This window comes from Temnothorax nylanderi, unplaced genomic scaffold (assembly GCF_030848795.1).
Source record: "Temnothorax nylanderi isolate EJ_2023f unplaced genomic scaffold, tnyl_v1.0 TNYL_tig0043_pilon, whole genome shotgun sequence".
Classification (NCBI taxonomy): Eukaryota; Metazoa; Arthropoda; class Insecta; order Hymenoptera; family Formicidae; genus Temnothorax; species Temnothorax nylanderi.
The window spans coordinates 181,659-200,318 of record NW_027249105.1 but is presented as its reverse complement, the minus strand read 5'-3'; the positions used below and the strand labels follow the sequence as shown (position 1 = coordinate 200,318).

The following is an 18,660-nucleotide window of genomic DNA, read 5'->3' as shown; positions in this document are numbered from 1 at the left end:
AAAATAGTGTTTGCGATATAAAATAACACGTAATTCAAAATTGCGTTTATAATACAAAATTATAATAAAAATTTTTACGAATTAATAAAAAAGAAAAAATTTTAAACAGATTGGTTAAATGCTGTTTAGTGTTAAAAATAAGCGTATTTATTAATCGGAACCGAACGTACATTTATAACATTTAAATTATTCTGTTTTACCATTTTCTTATATAAATATTGAATGAATAAATACTTTATTATACAAGAGCGATTTTGAACTGTATTTGCGATTTTAAATCGCAGACACGATTTTATATCCCGTGCGATTTTGCGATTAAAAATCAAATTGCATATCACATTGCGATTCAAGAAAACCAATTGCGGTGCTAGCGATATATCGCAAAATCGCACAACTCTACGTGACATCCGATAAGACACATTCTTCAATCGTTACGCGTTATCTCGCATCGTCGCGATAAATTCTCCATCAGTGAGAGCATCATATGCTCTCTTTCTTATTCACTATATCTCCCGAGGTTGTCAACCGTCTCGTCGCGAATCCCGAGATACTTGGCATTGGCCCTCGTTGTCTGGTCCAATCGGTGTGTCTCGTCTGGGCGCGTTGCATTCGCGGACTCTTTCTACATGTGAGCCGTGCATTTTCGTCGATTTGCATAGCTTGGATCAAGAGCAAAAGAGAGAGAGAGAGAGGGGAGAAAGAAAGAAAGAGAAAGGCCGCTTTCGTCTCGGCTATTTCCTGTCGCATTTTCCACGGGAATAGAACACCGACGTGCGATCGTCGACCGCATTTCTCGCTGGTGAGCCCCCTCCAGATGCATGGAAACCATCCCGAAACAGTGCACCAAGCCTGTCGGCCACGATGATGATGATGATCTAAGTGATGAGAAGAAAAAGAGAGAGAGAGAGAGAAACGCGACCACTACTTCCTGCTTCCGTTCGTCGCGAGCTTTCTTCTTATTGCGGGACACTTCACGCGACTTTCGATTGAATTGCTCTATACTTGGCGTTACAAACCCATCGATCTTAGTTTTAGTGACAAGTTTTTTGATGAATTTAAGATCTAAAATTTGGGGGGGGGGGATATTTTTTTCTAGAAATGTATCTAAATAATACATTAAGAAGTTCAAAAAATCATTCAGATCATAATCATAATGATATTTAATCCGGGTGCAACGTTAAATGAAATATCTATCATTAAAAAAATTATGTTTCAAATGTTGTTGCGTAATTTCACGCAATCGATAAAAACTCATTGGAGTTCCGCGGAATAACGCGATGTGTAACCTGTGTTTTACGTGGGAATTTTCAGATTTTATTGCACATTTGCCGCGCCAGTGCACCTTCGAATTTATAACACCACGGTAACTCCGGCGTCGCATTGTAAATATTACATCGATATTACTTATCGAAACGACTGAGAGAAGGGGCGATCGTCGTCTCCCGTCGAAGTTTAAGCAGATTTTCATTCTCCAAGTTGCGAGTTCCGATCGAGCCGCAAATAGTTTTCATCCGCCACGAGTTGCACTCCACCGGCGATCTCGGAGGATCATCGGAAGCCGGCTTTCAGACTCGATTGGTTTTTACGAGAAAAGCGGAGAAAGAGACGCCGATAATAAAAAGGCGACCAAGAATGCCCAGAGGTGGAAAAAGCTGGATGGAGGGGCGGAAGGGGGAGGTGTCTGAAGTACAAATTGGCTCCCCGCACACCGACTTCCTTCCTCATGGGAAGGAATCACAGAGTGTTCTTCGCCGACCGGCGAGAAGTTTAAAGCGGCTTTCGAGAAAACGTGGTCACCGCAATCGTCCGATGGATACGAGCGATCTAATAAATTTTAACCTTTCGCGCTCGGAACTCCAATGAAATGAGATGACTCCATTTTTGTGCAATAACCATAGTAATACTATTGCTGTGGATATTTATATACTCTCGTCACAAATAAAATAATAATAACAGTTAAAAAGTTATTTAATAACAAATTGTTAAATAGAAAAAATTCGCTCTAATCTTATTATAATACGACGCACACATCGAGCAAAATCTTTTCTTTGCATAGATAATAGTAAAAAGACAAAGTATTTTAACAATTGAATCAACTTACACTAACGACAGTTAAGGGTAAAAAGTGTGTAACAAATACTATACCGCGCAATTCATCCGCCATTCATTCGCTCGCCGTTCTTAATCGGGAAAAAAGAACGTCGCATCAATGGGCGTCTTTCAATCTACGCCGCCGTAAGAACGATCTACGTGATCGAGAGCGCTATATGCGGTTGTCAGCAATTTTCAGCTCGATCGGCGAGAAGAGAAGAAACCAAGGCGTTCCGTTATAGCCGGAACGACGGATCGACGTCGACAGCGTTCGGCCCTACGGCAATACCCCATCGGCGCGGGTGGTTCGATTAACGATTTCTAAGGGGTTGCTGCCCCTTAGGTGTCCCTAATAACCCCGCGAAATTACGCTCGCCGCTTATTGAATCCGTTACGGCGGCGCGCGCCCGATAAGAAGCGGCGCCGAAAGTGATTAATGACGAGAGGCGCCTCACTCTCGCCTTTCCTCGCTCTCTTTCTCGTCGGTGTTACATTTTCGCGCCTCCCTCTCCCCCTCCGCCCCCGGGAAAGATTAACGGACTTTCGACGATCGCTCATTTTTTGATTTTCGCGAGTCCTCCCTCCGGCAAGCTCGTCGGCGCGCCGTCACTGCCAGATTACCTCCGCGGATGGAGTTCCACGGTCTGACTGTGCGAATTTATTTCCAATCTACGAAGTCGCCCATTATCGATATTAGGGAACAGAAGATCGAATCGTTAAGTAAACACGATTCTTCTTCTTTTTTAATCTTAGCTTTGACGTTCGCATTAATATCCGTAATGTGAACATTTCACATAGAGCTTTTAATGCATCATAGTTGCCTTAAGTCCTCCTCTGTCCATTTACCCTCGAGAGGGCTTGGTGGCACCATAGAAATATCATGAAGTCGACAGTGGTTCTCCAGCTTGCTCTGTCCAGTCTGTCTTAGTTGAATGGTACCGTAGTATATAGCGTTTAGAAGGTCCCTGACCGTTCGGTCAGCCCAATGAGTGGGTAATCTGCCTCTTGGTTTTTTGCCTTTAATTTTGCCTTCGATTATTAGTTTTTCAGTTGTTTTTCTGGAAATTTGGCTTAGGTACTGAAGGTATAAGCGGTTTGTCATTCTCAGTAAACGTGTTGATTTTTAGTTCCTTTAATATCGACTTGTTTGTTCGATGTTCTGTCCCTTAATATCGTTGCCTTAAGTAGAAATATGAAATAATATTATCCTTTTTTCTCTCATTCTTTTACTATATCATGTCCTGCAAAATCTTAAAAAATTATTTTTCTTTATTCTCACAAAAAAGAGATAATATCTCTCTCCAATAATTTTTCACCTAGGCTGCAGACGAGTAAAAATTTTAATTTTATATCCGTATTGTATAAAATTTCACTTGATCGCGTATTCGCAACGGTGACTGAATTATTAATATAAACGTTTGCTGACACATCGATTGAACGCTCGTGGGTGACGTAATCGGACGCGGCGGTTCTATCGATTATCGGAAAAACGCGAATTCAATTCGCCGTTATTGCGGAAAAGAATTGATTAAGTTTAACGAATTCGTGCAGAACCGCGTCATCTGTCGCCGCGCAACGTCGCTGTGATTTCGATTTCGTCGGTGTAAGTACAGGTATTCCATCCTACGTCATACGTCAGCCGGTAATACGCAGACCTTTATGAAACTCTCTAATAAATGACCATGCAATAAATCACGTACTTTCGGAGACACTTCCCCGTCAGAATGAGTCCATATCTCCATCTCCGCTGAAATTTCTGCTCTTTTCCGTCAGTTATCGTCGGCCATTAAATCTCGCACATCCAACACTTCCCAAAATACAAATACGGATGCACCCAGCATTCTATCTATCGTGATATTAGCGAGAATATTTTTGTATCGTGAACACGTTCAATGCAAAAAAATTACAAACAAAAATGATAAACCGTATAACAAGCCTTTCATTAGAGAAGCAAAATAATTATACAAAAGTCGTGACTATTTTGTTTTTGTTTATCCAAGTTTAAACAGAGATCTTAATTAGAGGTTAGAGATTAGAGATTTAAAATTAGTTTAAAATTTTGTGTAAAATTTATTTGTGTAAATTTTTTTCGACATTTCCTGCATGATATCTGCAAAAATAATATACGGAAGATTCTTACATTAATAAATAAAAAAATTCAAGTTTAACGAAATTGAACTTTCAGCAATCAACAAACGCAAAACTCAGTTTCCATCATATCCTCGCACGTCAACGGTCACTTTTTCGCACAGAGCGCTAAGAGGAATTAATATTTAATCATTCCTAGACAATTAATATCATCCTGTCTTAATCATCTTCCGTCGTCGGTATATTTCGCAACCATTGCACCGTGTCCGACCATTCGTCTTTGTTATTACAAGCGTATACGACAACTAGGATGGTTATTACACCGCGACGACAACGACGGGGACGAGAACGTCGGCGACGGTCATCGATAGAGGGCCGACGAATACAAAGGGCTCTCGAGATCCAGGGACAATGTGGCGCTCGAGCGGTCCCGAGAGCTGAGTGAATCGAAATTGGGATCACCGGGCTTTCAACGATTGATATACTCACGGCATAGCCGCGCGCGGCATATGCAATCCTCCTTCGTGCGACTTGACATCGCTCAAAAGATCGCAATTTCGCCGGCGGCCTCTCGAAACCAGGTCTATTGATTGAGCCGGACTGACTATAGACTCGCACCGAGCGGATCGCCGCTATGTATATTTCGGCTGTTTGGATCCACTCGTTATTGTGCTGCATACCGTATTATCCGATAGCAATATTTTAAGCGCGGCTATAATCGTATACAATACTGTTCTGGCAATAGAACCTCCAATAGCAAATTGTTCTCTCGAACGGCTTCTGCGGTGACTTCATTCATCAATTTTAATTCTTTAACCGCTTTATCGCTTCGTGTTACTCGAATAACAATCGCGCCATTAACGTTTTAAACGTTAATTTCTCTTTCTGGAACTGTCGCTTCTTTATGAATTTATATATTCTCTCCGATATCATAGAAGTGATTATAGATTAAATTCTCGTATTTATGAAATATGCTCTTCTATATCTGCAACTTTCCTCGAATTCAATTTAAATGTGTTTACTTTACCGTCCTGGTATAAAAATTTACACGCGACATGTATATCGCACAATGCAACTTGCGCAGTAAAAGTATACGACGCGAACTTATATATGTAGTAAAAACAAAGCATGAAATCGCAAAGAGCTTATAGAACCACTGGGATATTTCTTTCGGTACGATATCGATTCGAGCGTATGCTAAAGACATCGCTTTTGCAATTTTCCACAAAATTGGTCCTGCATCTTTGTTGTTACGGTGGAAAAAATTACGTGTCACGTTAGACGGATGAGCCATTATATGTCCGGAACTTTTTAACTTCGGAGAAGGGAAACACGGTGCGCTACTCCGCACTACTCGATTTTGCGATTTGCATAGTCACGAAAGGGCGTCCCCGCGTTCGAGATATTTTCCCGTGCTAATGTTGAAACAATGCTGTCGTTATCGCATGTATGTATGTTTTAAATTACATAATACGTCACAATTATCGTATGATAAAGAATTAAGATCGTTTCCCTGGATTTCCATATGTTGTACATTAAAAAAAGAGAAGTTAAAGATAGGGAGAGAGAGAGAGAGAGAGAGAGAGAGAGAGAGAGAGAGAGAGAGAGAGAGAGAGAGAGAGAAAGAGAGAGAATATATAAGGAACTAACGAGTAAAATTTTTATCTCTTATAATCCTTAACGTTCGAGCCGAATGCTGTGTTAAATCAACTTTGATATTCTTCTATCTCCTAGGAAAATCCGAGACGAACAATACTTGCAATATTGCAATATCCGCGGATCGATAGAATTTTTGAGCGAATACCATGACCTCGGAAGCATTAAGCTTGCTTCATATACGTGTATCATTTCTACATACATATTTAACATGTATTATCCTCGATAATCCCTATTGGGGATGATGAAATACCGCATCCCAAAATTATCGGAAAGTTGTCGCCGCGATAATCTCACGAGAATAAAGTTTGCGGTATAAGCAACAATATTCGTCAGAAAGTCTGTTTTATCCCGTGCGCTGTTTTTACAAGTTCAATTAGCGAATGTTTTGAGTGAAAACCATGCTAGTAGCTGTCATTCTTTTAAAAGTTTCATCAGCTAACAACACTTTAATTTCATCAAGCACGACACGCATGTGCGTGCGTTTATTTTAACTTAAAAAAATGCATTTTTCCCGTAAGAATACTTTTTGTATTGAAAATAATTTTTGTAAAAATTTTTCTGATAATATCACATATTGAACATTATATAAATATGATTTAATGTAAAAAACAAATAAGACTCACTATTTTTCTTTATAATAGTTAATGATTTTTTTTATGAAGCGATTTCTGAAAGGATTAATCGAAATTTGTTCTCTCTCTCTGTTTTAAGAGAGATTATAGGGAGCTTTCCAGCAAGCGACATAAACGTCGTTCTATCTCTCTTTTTTGGCAATGAGTAACAAAGACAAAATGACACTTGTGTCGACTTGTGTCACTTGCTGGAAAGCTCTCAGTATATATTCCTACTTTACTTAAAATATTTTATACAACAGACACATGTTCTTGAACATCCTTTTTTTTCGCAAATCTTTTTACAGTCAAGTCTCGTTTGCCCTCCTGATAAGATAAACATGACGAGTTGTGCCGTTTTCACGATACCCCACAGACTCGGACGTATTACTCTGCGTTGGCACGGTAGAAAGAGAGCAAGTCGTGCCGTCAAATGATTTATGACTCGTCAGTTATATTAAGTATATGCGTCCTTGCGTCTTTTCCTTATCGGCACGATTCGGGTGCACTTTGTGAAATTACCCGCTATTCCTTGAGTCGTTTCGACTCGAAGTTTCAACAGTTTTTATCCGCGAGTAGAGCGTCGCGACGACCGATATCTTTTTCCGAGTCCCTTCAGAAGTAGTTCCCGTCTCAATCTACTTGATGCAATTCCGAGCAACCTAGTGAGCCGCGCCTAATCCTGGGCGCCCGACGATTTATGTCCCTCTATTGAGGTCGGGCCTTTCGTGTATTTCGCAATTGTGCTATTTTTCAAACATTGCCTGATTATTTGATTCTAGGTTGATAGCATATTTCTCATATCGTTCTTTAAAAAAAGATATTTGTTCTTAAAATTGTATTATTCTCCAACAGAGTTATTGGTTTTATATATATTACTGTATTTTTTTTGCTATTATAGCAAACTATATCTCTTCAAGAATAATATCGAATTAAAATACTGAAGTTTCGTTTTCCAAAAGAAGAAAAAAATGTGAGAAACAGATTTGGCAGTAAGAAAATCAATAATTTATACGAGAGAGGAGCTGTTTATTCCGGGGAGAGAGATTTTATTTTAATACGATCAAGTATTTCGAGAGAAAGGGAAAGAGAGTGAGAAAGAGAATATGTGCAATGCAAAAAAAGATACGATAATTTTATTCCAGATGTCATAAAGCTTAATGGAATTTTTTATAGATAATACTCATTTTAAGAACTTTATTTCTATTTTCATTAGTTTTTTGCGAGAAGAACAGTATCAAAAATAGCAACAAGGATTTCTTGCTCGTCGCAAATCTTATTTGCTCGTCGCAAATTTTATTAGTTCATTCAATTCGTAAATAGGTACGATGTTGAAACTGCTCTGGTGTCATACTTTCTCTTTTAGAAAGGTCTTTTTTCCCCGTTTATCGAATTTACCCCCTCGTAAGACCTGCGATTATCAGGATGGCAGTAATTAGAGACTTCAGCGTCGTAGGAACTGCCTTTTCCCCGTTTGTTTCAAGCTTGACGACATAGCGAGGGGATTATGAGCACGGTACAATGATAATCACGATGACGACAACGGGGACGTAATGTAAGGGCTATAAGGACAGCGATGACGACAATGGCTACGACAGCGACGACAACAACGACGATAGTAGAGGTGACAGGACGACAAGAAGAGGATAACGACGCTGATAGCCCCATCGTCCAGGAGCAATATGGCTATCACCCTCCTTAAACGATATATATACTGCACTAAACTTTATACGCAATAACAGCGAGTTTATCGAATTTGCAATTATTTTACAGCAGATGCTCTGAAGCACCGTATATTTTATAAAGTGTAAAAATAATATTAATAGCAATTACAAATATAGAGAACATAATTCTTATTAAAATTCAGAACAATAATCCTCCCCCATAATTATACGTTTCTTATATGACAGGTAGGCATAATTAATGTGAGCGCCAACTTAGTTAAAAAAAACATTACTACACTCTTAAGCATGTACCGCGTAGTATCTCCAAATTCGAGGTACAAATTTCTAAATTACAAATTTGTACCTCGAATTTGGAGATACTACGCGGTACATGCTTAAGAGTGTATCTCATTTCATTGTTCTATTTTACCGTGAATTTTAGGAGACAAGTGATGAGACACGGGGACGGAATTCTTAATTAACATCAAAGATTAAACATGTAGTATGTCGTTTAAAAATTCGAGTTGGGGGTATATAGAAGCTCGAGCCGATTCAATTTAAACGTCTGCGTGGACCGCAATTTTTATAGGGCTACGCGTAATAGATCGGACGTGGGCAGAAAGGGCGATGCCGGCGACGGTATTTTGTGGCTGAAAAAAAGAAAGGAGATTGCGTGCGACAAAAGGTCGAAGGGTAATATGTCAGAGCGGGGAAAGGCAGCCGATTCAGTCGGATGGGGTAAAATTAATTTCCCGCCGACTCTGTAGATGCACGGCGCCGCGGCGCCGTATTAAAAATCCTATGGAGCTTTTGCGCGCCCTCGGGCGCGAGTCAGCAAAACCTTTTCGGCGATTCGTTTCAAGCCGGGGCTCTTCTAGTGTTCCTATAATTTATATTCTTTCATATTCGAGCCACCCGCACGAATTACGGTCGCACGAATCGACCTGCTGCATATCGCATCCCCGGCGCGGTCGCGAGCGCGCAGAATGCTTTTATGTGAGAGATAATGCGACGTTTTCAGACGGCACTCTTGCGGTGGATGGAAACCCAGACGAGTCGCAATTATTACGCTGAAATCGCGATGTAGCAATGCCCGGAATTAGCGAGCGGAGAAACAATCTCGTGGAAAAAGAGTGAGATGCAACCTCGAACATGGGACGCGTTGATTAAATCCTTCGTATGTTCTTTGTATACAAATTGTATAATCGTATATGAATGCATATTGCGTTCTCGGCGCTATGCGTATCTACTTTCATCACATATATAGGAAGCTCACGCGTCTTGGCACTCGTGATTTTTTTAGCAAAATTCCAGAAATTCGAGTTAACAGTGTTACCGATTAATAAATTTTTGTTATTTTACCACTGTTTCAACGAAGGAGATTTTAGTAGGTTTGCGATGGTTTTGCGAGTCTTCTCGAAATACTCACGTGGATGCAGAGAAGTGTTGTGCGGTTCCACTGTGACAGGTAGGCGAGTCGCGAAATTGCGGTAATTTCGTTAGCTGCGCAAACGACCTAATGAAATAAAAGAGTGAGCCGAGGGGGATATAATATAATACATGTATATGCATACGGATATACCGCGTACTTATACACGGATCCTGTAATGGTATGGTTTTAATAGCTAGCAGCCGGAAGCAAGCGGCTTTTTATCTCGCTCTATAAAAGCTCGTCCGCGTCGCCTCTTCAGCACTTGCGGAACATTTTCCATATCGAACCAATTCAGCTCCCCTTTTTTTATCGCACTTTATTTTACCTCTCGATATACACTTTTCCCGCGTTTCACTCGTGGCCCGATATCTCGTGGCTTTTGCGACCTGGTTAACATAGTATCATTTTTCTTCCACGGGCTTATTTTAATCGATGTACGCGAGTCCCGCGATAATAAACGCAGAAATGTTTTATGCATATGTGTTGAGAGTTTATTCTTCGCTTAATGTTGCGTCTAAATTTTTCTTCCAGTTTTTTTATTACAATTTGACGCAAGTGTCTTAATTGTTTAATATGAAAAGTTTGCAGAATTAACTTCAAGAAATATTAATTAAACGATAAAAATTTAGTTTTTGATAGATTGAGTTTTTCTAAGACTTTGGAATTTAATTATCAAGATAATAACAAAAAAAATTAGGAAGTAGTGAAAGAAAATTGCAAATTAAAAATTCTCACCGAGAATCGGCGACTGTGAAATTTCTTTTGAAGATATTTTCGTGAAACAGAAGACAGAATAATTCTGAAAAGATAATATAATGTCAAAACAACGGTAAGTAAAATACTGAATTCCGCACGATCCATCTACCAAGAATAATAACTATAAAAATACGTAAAACCGGAGTGAAATGAAGCGAGGAAAAACGTTGACGCAAAACTGTAGTATTTTCTCATTACGCAGCTTAATATGTCTGTGCCTCGGATTAAGTACGAAGGAAATTTCGCGAACCAGCCTGGCGAGAGCTGCCAGGACCGCTTGAATGATGCGAGCCTTAAGTTCCGAAATGAAAAGCAGTCCGTGTTGGTAACGGAGACGGCGGCGATGTTGTACGAGGGTGGAAACGAAGCCGGCAGGGTGGGAAGAAGGGGGTATAAGGTGCGCTGAGTGATAAATAAGCCTGCAGATATTGTGTTTCGCTTCTGACCTTAAGGGGTGCGCCTCGTATCTCCACCTCAGGCCGCGTAATCCTACTCGGAGTTTCAATAACGCTCGCGGCATAAACTAAGTTTAGCATAAAGTATTTTGGCTGTTCACCGTTAGGAACACCAGCAGCCTCAAGCACAGGTCGTTTCTAGAGACACCGGGGTAAGAGCACGGCCAATACAGCACCGTGTTCGACCGAGAATCGCGGACAAGTTTAGCAAGCTATGTACACGTAAACTGCTTCCAAAGTCGCATATTTCTCTAGCATTATTGATATTAATTCTTTATCAAATATAAAAAAAGGTCTGCTCCTAATTTATATTTTCGATACATTTCACCTATAGCTGTATGTGAATTCTTATGTCTTTGACTTTAGCTTTTCACGATTCGTAGAATATTTTAGACATTTAAATTATTGGCTTTTTATTTGGATTATATGGTTACATTTAAACAAATTATTATTAACGTACTAACAACGAAAAGCGATTAGTTGTGCGTGAATTAACGTTACGTAACATTTAATTAATAATTTAATATAAGATTCTAAATCATATGTGTCGGCTCTACTTTGAGCCATCTTCAACGACTCGGTAATAGATAAATTAAATAATCTCAAGCTCTCCGACGAGCATAAGATGAGTATTTAAAAAGTAAATGCACGAAGATAATGTAACTTTTAAAAGGAATTACCAGAAAAATTCTGCTGATATTCATAGTCTGTAAAATATTTGGATTAAAAATGAAAATTAAGACTAACCAGCAAAAAGAAGTGAAATGCATTCACCAAACCAAGTCCAGAAAACGTGAAATTAAAAAATTGAAGCATATTGGAAAAGACATCGGAAACTGAGATAATTTTCAAGTGGATTATGATTGATAAAATCGAGACAATAATTACAATTAAGAAACGGATATGGTTTTAAATAACAGGTGATTCATCCGGCTGTCAGCGGTTGATATAATCAGGTCAATTAAGATCGTCTCAACGATCGAAGACGATCTTAATGTAACAGGTATAAATACGAGTCTAACAATAAGTGTCGAAGTGATGATTTTTATCGTTGATAAATGTTGTTTAGTATTTGGCTGTTTAATAGACTAACCTGATGTAGCGCGCACACAAGTAAATCAAGTTAAGCGAATGACTTAGGGCGTTTCAGCTGTTCGACCAAGTTGCGCCGTCTCCTTTATCTTATCCTTTCATCTTCGCGCAAATGCATAGAGGCGCGTTAGTAAATAGACGCTGTCACCAAACACGCGCCAACTGTGCACCTGTGCACAAGTGCACATACGAAAGTACGTGTCATCTACAGCCGCCTAATCCGCTGCAACATCCGTCCAACGCGGCTTCGTGTTATATCGCAGATCGTATTATTTACGGTAAAGACAGTGGCAATTTTATCCGTCGTATTGTTTTCTTATGAAATATCAATCGTGTAGATGCGCATTAGATACCGTTAGCAACAGATACCGGATGGATAATAATAATTTTAACAGACTTATACTGACTCGATTGAAGGAAAACGTAGAGTATGTATGCAAATTACAATATTGTAATAATTGAATCAGCTTTTCAGTTATTTTATTTAGAAAGACTCCACCAAATCTCCACATGTTTCAGAAAATATGAATATTTACGTGGGGAAGATATCGCGTACAATGAAAATCCACTTCTTGCGTAAATTGTAAATTATGCTAATTTATTCACACATTAATCGGTATATTTGTAATCGGAATGTGTCGTGGATTTCTCAGAAATCCACATTTACAATTGGTACGAGTAAATCCATGCACTAGTTAATGCTTAATTCAACACGTACATATCGCGGGCATTATTCCGCAAATTCATCCGCGCGATAGTTTATGCACTTGGCACGGCGGGTTGCAACACAGGAAAACGCCGGATCAGCTCGCAAACACGAACGGCTGCACTAAGGGGATTTAATTGCTCGATTCAATTGTTACCCGTTGATGACACCGTGGTCAAAGCACCGGTGTACGAAATTATGCGGCGACATGCACCCGAATGGCCTTACCGGAGGCGCGGCGTACGTAATGCGCTTACGTTTCCGGCGATGTTGAGCCTGCAACGCGGTAAAGTTTACGTTCGACTTCGGGTATTACATCGGTTTACGTCTTGACTCGCTCGCTCCTACGACGACAATGTTCCGGGACCGGGATTCGTACAACCGCGATTTAGGTTCGCGCGGTTATACGCCGAGTGCTCGCCGCGGAAAGCCACAGAGCTTTCGATGCTCTCTCGTCATGCACGCCGTACATTTCACGATTTAACTTTCGCATGTGCGCCCCTAGGTATTTCTCAGGTTTACAGGTTTATATGATTTTCTTGCTTTCCGTAAGCGCAGCACGTCATGTATCGTATGTAGAAAGCAGATTACTTACGCAATAATTGCTGGAAGGATTCTAGTAAAAATTAACCGTAAAATTTACCGTACGATAATCTTTCTATGTTGGACAAAAAAATAATTCATCTTTGAAGTATACCTGATATATAAACTGTATTAACAGGGAATAAGAAAATTATATTTTAACGAAGAAATAGAATCAGTGGACAAAGTTAAACGAACACAAGAGCAACGATGATTTGTATGCAGATTTATCTGTCGAAACATGTATTGGTTTTCAAGTCGCCGCGGTCTAACAATGCAATATAATACGATAACGAAGTTTTGCTACAGCGTATGAATCTGCATATATTTCGTTGGCGCACATACATGGGTGCTCGATAACATGCCACTTGTTGAGGTCGAATCAGGGAAAATAGTGGCGATCGGCATCGTACATCGAGAGTTGATAAATCGGTTTGGATTGCTTCAAAGAATTATTAACACTTTTCACATTTTTCCCGTTATTAATTTTTTACCTGTATTTTAGTCGCGTGTGTCTCTTGGTGAGGGTAATTAAAACCGTGAAACTCGAGATCAGTAACATTGGCAAAATGTTATAAACGGCGAATTTATACATTCCTCGCGGAGTAAAACGCAGGTGCGGAAAAACATAGACGGATACGTAATACGCCGAAGGCATGGAAGAGATTTCGCGCGGGATAGACGAGAGAGACCGACGGAAAAATACGAAACTATCGACATGAGAGGAAACGAATGTTCAACCATGTGGAATGTGCAACGAGAGGAAACGCGTCGTCGAGCACGAGACACCGTCTCTGTGCTTTTCGCGCGCAGACGCCGCGTACGCGCGAGAACACCGCCACCCTCCGAACACACGCTCACACGCTTTCCCGAAATAATTCTATCTCGCGAAAGAATTTTTATATTGAAAAAAAAATTTGAACGTGTTCCAAGAGTCAGAATCGAAAAATTCAAATTGATGTAATGGAAACAAATATTAAGTAAAATTCTGGGATCGAGACCAAGACTTACAAAAATTCTCATAGAAATTTAAGCAAAGAAAGTATAGTGTAAGTTAATTCCATATGATTTTGACATGATTATTTTTATTACCATTTTTATAACGTAATTATTATTATAAATAAAAAATTGTATACCAACAGCTTCTCTTTTTCGTGTATAAAGTTATGAGAATATCATCATCTCGAAACGATTTTGCAAGACGGCGTCGTATAAGGTGACACGCGACGTTTTAGGCCACTCCGGGCAGGATGTAGGATGTCAGGAAATGAAGGCACGTTTGCGGAAGGTAGCTGAGTAACGAAGCGTGAGTAACTAACGGCCGTAAAAGCACGAAACAACGTACGGCTCTTGGCTCGTAAACCGTCGGCACGTGTTGGGTTCTCTTAGCGCAGCGTCTTTCGGAACGAGTCTAACAGACAAGATGACGAGTCGCAGACGAGACGGACGGGGACATTACGGGAAACGACGTGCTAAAATAAGGTGATGTAATTCTGAAGAAGCACAGCTTTATCGCCCGAAAGCGCCGAATATTTTAATGCGCTGTTTATCCATCGAACGCTCATCTCACCCTAATTCGCAAACCTTTAATTCTAGGTTATTTGACACTGAAAGATTTAGGACCGGTTTCAGCGGTTTCTAAGCATATAATTTAACAATTAATAATTAATTGATACTTAAACGAGAAAATTAGAAAATTTAGAAAATTACTTGATCCTTCAGATCTTTTTCAGATCTTCTTATTTGCGATATACGTATTGCGTATAATCAGTATTATGTATCAGATGTGTGTGTGTGTGTGTCTGTATATATATAATTAATTATTAACTATTCTACATAACACATTGATATAGATATATCAGACTAATATGTTGATTCATTTAATCGAGTAAAAAAATTTTATTTTACGATACCTTCAGCGAAGCGTACAGCAGATTACATATTTAACATATACATGTAATACATATTGATATAAAATCTCTCTCTCTCTCTCTCTCTCTCTCAATATATCTTCTTAGAGAAGGACTGATATTCAAAAGTACCTCGCAGATTATAGACGTGATGATTACGCGCGGCAGTATCGCATCGTTCTTCGTAGCGAGTTGAAAAATATCGAATGTACTGAGCGGGGTAACTCGCACGCTTGTAGGTAATCCACGTAGTACGAGTTTAACATCATCTCGGCACGGCAGTCGTTCTTCTTTCTGTCCTTCCTTTCCCCGCGCATTCCCTCCTCTCTCCGCGTACCATTCCGGGTACCCATTGCGCTTACCTATTTTCCGGGAGCCTCGATCTATTCAATCTCGATGCAAAGGCGATCTCACGTGCAGTAATAGCTTGTCAGCCGCACCGTGCTTGCCTCTGATAAACGGCAGTCTCCCGCGGCAATCCTTTCTTAAAGCTGCATAGTATGAATGTCTCTCTCCTACCTCGCTCACCCCTCGCGAGTCCATCCCTCTTTTCGGCAGTTGACACGTAATACGTTTACCACTGTATAAAATCCCACTGACACGGCCACTTCCGCCCCAAGGAGGTGAAAGTTGTTGATGTTCTTGATCCTACATTACAAACTCGATTGTAATTGCAACAGTTAGGGCATTATTGAGTGTGAATTCTTAGATTATAGATATAAAAAATATTTCTATGATGTAATCCGTATGCAATATTTAAATCGCTTGTTTTTTTATCTCACTGCAAACTTTCCGACGCATTTTCGATACGCGCATATTTATTTTGTGTATTATTTTATCAGGATTATAACTAACTAACATTAGTTTGTATACTCCATAATTATGCAGTACTTTAGACATATTTTCTCAAAAGATTAATTTAACATAATATTACTCTAACAGTATAAATCAAACGCATTTTATTTGATTAACGTGGAAAAAAAGTACTATTTCAACTATATTTTCCATGTATCGTTCCTAATGTGATTTTCCTGTAAGCCACACTATTTTGTAAAATGATAAATATCGTTGAAATGTTTGTCAATGACGTTCGTATTATCGCATCGTTCAATTTTTACATGGTGAAAAAGATAGGTAAAATTTGATAATGAGTTAAATAATTTAATTTAAAAATTCTTGATGTTGGAAAACAGCGTCCACTGTGATATCATCACGTACGCTCCCGGGGGAGAAAATAATTCACGTGAAAATAGTTTGCGTCGTGTCTGTTATTTGTACGCGGTTATTGCGCCGAGCTTGTAATAACATATTGATATTCGTCGCGAGATAAAAATAACTGTTATCGGATGGAAAGCAGCTTTCCGATAATAGCTCGGCTCTTAAAAAACGTAATTAATGCGAAACAGCGCGATTCGATGCAAGAAAAATATCGCGATTTGTTTGTACGCAATTTAAAACGCAAATCACATGCAATATTGACGTTAATATTGCTTTATTGTGTCAGAAAATTATTGGTTACCACGCGGAAACGAATAAAATGCAATGATAATGCAACGTAATAAATTTAAAAAAGCAATATAATCCGTATATTTCTCACTAAGCGATTATATCCCATAAATAACGAATGCAATAATGCGTAGACGGGTATTTATGTCGCTTCATTAGTATAAGTATTTACGATATATCCAAAGGTAGAACGGCGACATATGCGCCGACATGATCCCCGCGATTTTCGCAAGTTTGTACAGGTGCACACGTCTACATCACCTTTACATCGGATTTATTTATATTTTTCTTCGTCCACAGATTACGTCATTTTAACGAAGACACGTGGCGATTCACACAGTTAATGAAGGCAGGTGGGCAACGGGAAGGAAAGAAAAATGCATCACGTCAGCACGTGGCAACAAAGTGAGTTTTTTCTTCTTTTTCAAATCTATTGTTCGCACCCTGCTCGCGTGTATCCTACTGACACTTAGCCATCGAGTTAAAAATATCCCTGGAGCATTTAATAACCGAAGCTAACGCCCGTGATGTTCGTGCTCGAGTTCGCGATTGCTTTACGTGCCGCTGATACGATTGTCACCGTACGCATGACAATTATGACGACGGTAATGTCATAGAAGTGCATAAATATCAATGAATTTTTAAATAATTTTTTCTTATCTACGTAACGCTGATGTGTTTCAGTTAAATACACGTATTAAATTCATAATCGCTATGCGAAACACTTAAAGAACTTGCGATCTTGATATTTCGCGCGTCGCCCACAACCTCACGATTAATCTTCATATATACATAGTTAGTTAGAGTTCTCGGCAGGCAAACGTGTAATTTTCCCCGTTATCGAATGACAATAGTTACACCGATAACAATGCAATGCTAAGTAATTGTACGCTCGGTAATTAATTGCACAATTATCCAGTTATATTTTACTCAAATCCAACAGGTCGCGCGCACGCAATAACAATGCCGAGATAACGTCTCGACATTGCAACGCGCCATTTCAAAGGAACGCCCCCTCCTCCATTTCTGCATAACGTTACCGCTAATTTCCGCGATGTTATCGCGCGCTGTGTCTTCGTTGTCAATGCATCACGCGAAAACGCATTACCGTCACACGTATTACCGTATACACTTCTCGGCTCGCCCCGCCGAGGACAAGAGGAGTGTCAATCCGTCCGTAGGCGGGACACGATAATAAAGGGTGTTTCGTGGGTAAAACGTTGCTTCCTTTGCTCCATTTTCCACGCGGAACGGCCGTGCATGTCGGGCGTAAAAATGGGATTAAAAAATAATTAATGGACACGCCGGGGGATATGGAAATGCTTTATAACGTAACGCGGTTAATAAAAGATGCACGTCCCGCGTCACGCGGATGTGATATACGGCTGTGGAGAGAAAAAAAAAGAAAAAAAAAGAGATGGAAAGGCGCACCGAGTAACGCACGATACCGACTTTATCAGCGACAAAACTCGTGTCATATTTAACAATATAAGCGTGTTGTTAAAACAGATGAACGACCAGGGACATCTTTGCGCGAGATACGAACGAAGATACAGGAGCAGAGTGTCGTGTTTCTTTAAAATCGCCGATCATTCTCTGTGCAAATGTATCTTTATAATAATACATCTCGCGTGAAAAATCATATAAAATGTGATTATAATACGAAGAGAGTTATTGAAACGTAAACGAATGATTACGCGCGTCTTCCAGCGATAAAACTAGAGACATATTGCCTTCTAATAACTGTGCAACAATCGTTTTTGATTGTCTTTCTCTGAAAAATATTGTTTTCTACCGTATATTAACGCACTTGACAATCGTGAAGTGACATTAGTATAAAAAATGTTTGCCTTGTATTCACCTTGTACATATTGATTAAACGTACCAGCAAATTTTCATCATCAATCTTCGTCATTCCGGCGATACATTAATCCTGACCATCGTCCGATCAAAAGTGATGGCACTCGTAAATGAATTAAGGGTAACGGCAAACCGACCGGTTATATAATCCATCCGATGAAGTCCCACAAGATCACGCATAAACTCGACGCGTAGGTTCGCGCTGTGTTAGCCTATCATCGCCCTTCGATTCGTCTTCGTCATCCTGC

The 18,660-nt window shown here is 39.7% G+C and overlaps 1 protein-coding gene and 1 long non-coding RNA gene across 3 annotated transcripts in view; one reads left to right on the top strand and one right to left on the bottom strand.

The window, feature by feature from the left end:
• Stet (stem cell tumor) overlaps positions 1-18,660 on the bottom strand; it is a 359,247-nt gene that overhangs the window by 193,317 nt on the left and 147,270 nt on the right. The gene's annotated exons all lie outside the window — the stretch shown is intronic.
• LOC139771682 (uncharacterized) overlaps positions 1-18,660 on the top strand; it is a 172,889-nt gene that overhangs the window by 43,698 nt on the left and 110,531 nt on the right. For both annotated transcript variants that reach the window (XR_011717955.1, XR_011717954.1), the window contains exon 3: positions 16,853-16,957. This is a non-coding gene — a long non-coding RNA (uncharacterized lncRNA). The remainder of the gene's footprint in view (positions 1-16,852; positions 16,958-18,660) is intronic.